Genomic DNA, 6,631 nt, shown 5'->3' on the forward strand with positions numbered 1-6,631 from the left:
CTGACACTCATCCCAAGCATCCCTCTGGCTGACACTCATCCCAGGCATCCCTCTGGCTGACACTCATCCCGAGTATCCCTACGGCTGCCAGCCTCACACACTCCAGTGCTTTGCTGGTTATGCTGTGGATGTGGACCTGGTCCCCTAACTCCATCACAAGCTATTTAATGACATATTTTTCTATATTCTGGCAGCGTGAGGGATGACAGAACAAATTTTAATTAAAAATAATTGTTCAGGAACTGGAGAGACGGTTCAGTTAGTTACGTGAGCTTACTGCTCTTGTAAAGGACCAAGGTTTGGATCCCAGAATCCACATCGGGTGGCTCACAACTGCCTGTAGTTCCAGTTCCAGGGAATCCAGTGCACTCTGGCCTCCACGAGCGTCTGTACATACAGACATACATAAGCGAGCAGGGAACCAAAACACATAAGTTAACAAATTAGTATTTTAATAATTGTTCAAAGAGCAGTGGAATTATGTGGGAGTCTAATCTACTGTCCTTTCTGCTTTTCAATGTTTTGAGAATTCCCCGGTATTTTGCCAGGTAGCTATGACATCATTGGGTTGATAAACTCTTTTGTCCTTTTTCCATCCTTTATTCTTTTCTTTCTTCCTTTCTTTCTTTCTTGAGACAGAGTCTCACTGTGTAGCCCTGGCTGACCTGGAGCTCACTATGTAGATGGGGATGGCCTGGAACTCACAGAGGTCTGCCTGATTATTCCCAAAGTGCTGGGATTAAAGGCATGCATCACCACACCAACTGGTTAGTAGTTATCTAATTTGGTCTTTTATGTTCATATCCTAGTCTTGTTTGGACAGTGTCTACTGTTTTTATGCTGTGGACCTGACTTAAGAGATGTTGATATTTCTGTTGGATGACTCACTGGAGATGAAATACCAGATATACTCAGATATCTAATAGCCTTTTGTAGTGAAATCACTCCTTACTCTTCATCCGATACTCCAATATCACAGCTACTAATGTAGAATCTACTAACATATATTCACCGTTACCAGGGAAACTTGTAGCACATATCAATATTTTAAGGCTGGACTCCTGGAGTGACTGAACAGCCCACTGTACTAAGGACATTTTCAGTGAGAGTTTGGTATTTCCATGTCCAAAGCCAGTTCTCGGTCTGAGATGCACCTAGATACCTTAACTGTATAGCAGATACTATGGTATGTTATTCACATCTTCATTCAGAGACATAGATAATATTTGAGACTGTCTCCAGGAAAGTGCTTCACCTATAACTATGTCCTGAGTTTGACAGCAGTGTCCCAATTGTAGTCCCAATTTGTGGCATCACCAGAGCACTCAGTGCTCAGCCTCCGTTTCAGAGGCTCTTCCAGTTATCGTCTCCTTCCGCCTCTTTGGGCTTCCTCCACTCCCTTGCAGGGGGGGGGTGCTCCTGAGAATGCATCCCAGTGTTTCCTTCTGGGCAAGTCTCAGCGTCTGAGAATCCGAAGGGATTGCCTGAAGCTGGCAGACAGGATGCTGGAGGAAGTGGGTGTGGCGGGGATGAGGGCGGCGCCTTGGGCACCGAGGTGGAGGTGCAGGAAACTCTAGGACAGTGAATTGGAACGACAGTGCATGGGAGAGAAGCCGAGAGGGTTCAGGGTGGTGAATCACCAATTTATGGCTGTGTATAGACTCAAAGTTCCTTTGGTCACAAAAGAGATTCTTCTACAAAGCCCAAATTTCTGAGGACACCCTGAACCAGGGTGACAGAGTACCAAAAGGCAGGGGAGACAGAATTCTTATCTACAGTCCTAACAGAGAAGGAATAAGATCCTGGGACAGAAGACACGGCACCTCATGAATCTTGACTCCCCAGATTTCCTCCAGCCCCTCTAGGCCTGTGCATTCAAGGTTAGTGTTCTATATTTTGGGAATCAACATATGGAGAGGTTTGCCTTGAAATATGAGGGCTTGCTAAACGGAATAGAAGCAAGGGGCAGGGCCTGGACAACACGTGCTAGTAGAAGCTAGAAGGGAAAATATGATCCTTAACTTAGGATGATTTAATGATTTAAAAAAAAACAAACTTTATGATGGTGCAAAATGATTTGATTCAGCAGAAACTATTTTTTCTTTTTGAGATAAGGTCTTATGTAACCAAGGCTGGTCTCAAACTCACACAGTAGCAGAGAATGGCTTTGATCTCCAGTTGCCCTGATTCTACCCTCTAAAGCTAGGATTACAAAAGTTTACCACCACTCGTGGTCTAGACTTTGAATTTTGATCTTTTTTTTCCAGGTTAATGACACATGGCATGTTGGTGTCTCACATGTGGGCAGCAACTGCAAGGAGCTCCAATTGCCAGATAGCCATGCAATCATTATGTTGAGCAAGATATAGTGTTCCGTGCTGCTAAGCGATGGTGCTCTGTAGGTTAAGTGAAGGGCATACATTCCAACTTAGGTTAGCCCAACTTACAGTGGTGTCTTAGGACTTTATTGCTGTGAAGAGACACCACGACCATCCTAACTCTTATTAGAAAAACTTTTATTGGGGCTAGCTTACAGTTCTGAGGTTTAGTCCATTATCATCATGGCAGGAAGCATGGTGGTGTGCAGGCAGACAAGGAGCTGGAGAGGTAGCTGAGAGTTCTACAGCTTGGTCGGCAGGCAGCAGATAGAGTGTAACACCGGGTCTGGCTGGACCTCACCCCCAGTGACGCTCTTCTCTAACAAGGCCACACCCACCCCAACAAGGCCACACCTCCTAATAGCTCCACTTATTGTGAGCCAATGGAGGCCATTTTTGTTCCCACCACCACAAAAGGGTTCATCTGGAGTAACCCCACCGTAAACCGAGGAGCATTTCTACATGTGAATACTAAAGCTACACATTGAAGGAAGTAGAATATAAAATTGACTGATAGTTTAGTGACAGAACATTCTTCCGATATATAGGTATTCAACTTGGCAAGGATCCCAGGACACCGGCGCCGTCACACGGCCAGGATAGTTCTTAGACCCTCGATCAAACATCACCAGAATCATCCCATCATATCATTAATAACACTGATAAAGTACCTGAGCTACAGAAGATACAAAAGTCTTAGTGAGCATTGGTAAGACAATTGTGGGTTTCTTTTCTCCATCAGTGAAACTTCAGGTCACACATGCCTCCAGATCGCATGCTGTGAAGAGAGACTTTAATGTGGGGATATAACTGGAGAGGCTGTGGAGAACTTGAGTATGTCAGGAAATGTTCAAGAAAATCAGGGAAAATGAGCCAAGGATGCAAAGAGTGGAGGCCGCAGCTGATAACTGTGCTGCACATCTAATGGATCATTAAACAAATGAGGAAGATGGGCAGTCATTAAAAACGGAAAGCTCATCATTTAAAAGGCAAAACAATGCTATGCTCTGGGCGGTTGTCCTCAAGAAACAGAAACTATCAAGTGACTGCATGGCTTCCCACTAGCTCAATGGGGACACAGCCAGGCCGCTCCTGTGAAATCATGTTTCATTGGCTCTCCCACCAGTGACCAGGTGACATCACCATGGGCCTCCTCTGCCCTGCTCCAGCTCCCTGGGAGTCTGTCTGCAGCTAAGGCTCCCAAGGCTTGGGCCCAAAGGGTCTGACTCTTTTACAGATTCCTATGCCCATGCTGAGAGCCATAAGGGGGTGAAGCCACTGCCCAGACTGGTAGTCCCTGTGCAGCCATTACGGCTGCTGGCCTTTGGTCCCCCAGGCCCTCTAAAGAGCCCAGAGGAATGGTCTTCTCAGCCTGTCCCTTGAAAAAGGATTGCATGGGAGATAACCTGGGAAATGCATAGTCAGAGTTAGTGGGAGTGTCTCTAGTTATTGACGCACAGGAAATATACCTTTTAAAGCTTTATTTTACTTTTAACTATGTCTAACTCAGGGGTATATGTGCATGTGAGTGTACATGCCTGTGGAGGCCAGAAGAGGGCGCAAGATCCCCTGAATCTGAAGTTACTGGTAGTTGTGAGCTGCCATGTGTGTGTTGGGAACAGAGCTCATCTCAGTGTGTGCTCTTAACCTCTGAGCCATCCCTCTAGCCCAGAGAATATAAATTTTAAACACCCCCCCCATATAGCAAGACACCTTCTATAATGACCAGAAGAGAAATGTCTCAGTGGGAGTTTATTTTTTTTAACTTTGCATATATAATCAGGGCCCATAAGAAAATAGTAAAAAAGAAAAAAGAAAAACACAGCACAAAAAGGAAAAAGCAAGATGGATTCTTTTAGTTACACCAACGTACTTTTTCCTTCAATTGTGTATATTTTTCAAGCACAGCAATATTGGAGAATGTTATGGTAAATATTGAGATGCCTAAAACCTAAATCTTGTGTTATCCTTCATCATATTTGTGTTATTAAAAAGAATAACCCTTTTTTGTTGTTATTTTGCCTTATCTGTGGGCACAATTTCATGCAGCTCAGACTGATCTCAAAGTCACTGTGTAGCTGAGACTGGCTTTGAACTCTTGATCCTCTGACTCCACCTCTGGAGTGTGCTCGGAGATTCAAAGCATGTATCACATGCAGTTGTCCTCCCTGTCAGTTCTTCTCTATGTGAGATTCATCTCTCCTCGACCACTAATTTATTGACTTAATTGTTACTTGTATCACACAGACTCATGGATATTCAGTTTTTCCAGTTCTGTTGAAAGCTGTTTGCATGTGTATTGCTGGCTGTTGAACTTAGGGCCTTGCACACTCTAGACAAATGCTCTACCAGAGTTGAGCTCTTCTCTGGAAGCATTTTCTCTGGGTTCCTTTGTTATACTCCTTGTTTTATTTTTTGTACCTTGCCTTTACCTTCTGACATTGCAAGAAATTTTCAAGTTTGTCAGCTAGTTCTTCAGGAAGTCCTTGGTTTCTTTCATTGGAAAAATGGTCATGGGAATAAAGATTTGGGCACAGGTGTATTTGCTGCTACTGGGGTGTTACAGCTTCTGGGGCTCTCAATGGAGAGAGCTGAGAAATGCATGAGGCATGTATGCTATGTGTGCATGCATGCATGTATGCACGTATGACTAACTTACATGCACATACTTTCCTGTTTCTTTTGGTTCTTCCCTTTTCTCTTCTCCCCTCCCCTCCCATTTCCTTTTCCCCTTTATTCTCCACCTCTCCCCTTCTTTTGTTTCCCCCCTTACCTTCTCCCCCTTGCTCTGGCCCCGCTCCCTCCAGCCCCCTCCCCTGCTCACTATTTATTTATTTATTTATTTATTTATTTATTATATGTAAGTACACTGTAGCTGTCTTCGGACACCCCATAAGAGGGCATCAGATATCATTGCAGATGGTTGTGAGCCACCATGTGGTTGCTGGGATTTGAACTCATGACCTCTGGAAAAGCAGTTAGTGCTCTTAACCACTGAGCCATCTCATCAGCCTCATCAACCTCTCTCTCCTTCTTTTCTTTTCCCTTTTATTCTAGTGCTAGGGACCAATCCCAGAATCTTGCTAGGCAAACCCTCTACCACTGCACTTCATTCCCAGCCCGAATCCTCTTGCTTGAGCCACCAACAGATCGTTGCCTTTCTCCCCCTCTCCTAGTCTGCTCTTACCAGCTCAGACTGGCATTCCCTGATCCACTCAATTCTAAATTAGAATCCGTCATAGCTTCTGTTTGCTTTCATAGCACATTTTATTCTTTGATGTTTACACATATGCCAGATATGCGTTGATATTCTCACTTCATTAATGCTCGCTTCCCAAGCAGGACTGTCAACTCCCCAGGCCGGAGAACAAGTCTGTTTTGATGATCACTAGATCCTCGACTCAGAGTTTTTTATATTACTTTTATTTTTATTTACAGTCAGTCATTGCCCACCTCACGGTCCACCCTCCCACAGTTCCTCATCCCATTCCTCCCAACTCAGAAGTTTTTGTTGAATAAGTGAATGGCCAAGATTATGGAGCTCATTGAAAAAACATATCTGTGCATATATATGTATATATATATATGTATATATAATTTATACATCTATACTGAAGGGATTAGGAGTAGGGAAACTATTAGAAACAATTGTGTTCTTAGTCAAAGAGTCTAGAAAGTATGGTAGGTATTTTTGGCTATTGGCCTCTGTAAATTTGACATATATTGAGAATTAACAGCCTATGTGCTCCTTTGATGAAGTACAAGACCCTGCTATTAACAAGCTCACCAATTCTCCTCTCCATAGGGAATTAGTTCTCTCTCTCTCTCTCTCTCTCTCTCTCTCTCTCTCTCTCTCTCTCTCTCTCTCTCTCCCTGTCACTCTTGATTTGTGTAGAAGAACAAAAAAACTTCTTTTTAAAGTATGAGGTCCAAGAAGACTACTATTTTAGAACCTCCTCCCTAGAGTGAGGTACAGCTGACTCAGGTGGAGTTCATGGCGAAGTTTAACTTCAGGCATTTCCTGAAATAGGTTCACAGACGTTCAGCTCTCGACAGAAGCTGACACTGATGCTGTAGCCTCCCTGTGCACATTTTACAACTTTCTGGGAACCAGGACCACACTCCCTCCCCATGCAGAAATGTTCAGTGGTTTATGTTACCTGATTATAATGGTCAGGCACACTCTGTACACTATCTGTTCCATGGTCCATAGTACTAGGATAACCTACTTGTGCGTCTGTCTCTTTTACTAT

At 43.9% G+C, this 6,631-nt stretch overlaps 1 protein-coding gene across 1 annotated transcript in view; it reads left to right on the top strand.

Annotated features, from left to right (window-relative positions):
- Window positions 1–3,004: 3,004 nt before the first annotated feature.
- Window positions 3,005–6,631, top strand: part of LOC114628474 (thymosin beta-10-like) — a 28,215-nt gene continuing 24,588 nt past the window's right edge. Inside the window, exon 1 of the mRNA XM_028776368.1 lies at window positions 3,005–3,087. The gene's annotated coding sequence lies outside the window, so the exon portion shown is untranslated. The remainder of the gene's footprint in view (window positions 3,088–6,631) is intronic.

This window comes from Grammomys surdaster, unplaced genomic scaffold (assembly GCF_004785775.1).
Source record: "Grammomys surdaster isolate TR1022 unplaced genomic scaffold, NIH_TR_1.0 66, whole genome shotgun sequence".
Lineage (NCBI taxonomy): Eukaryota > Metazoa > Chordata > Mammalia > Rodentia > Muridae > Grammomys > Grammomys surdaster.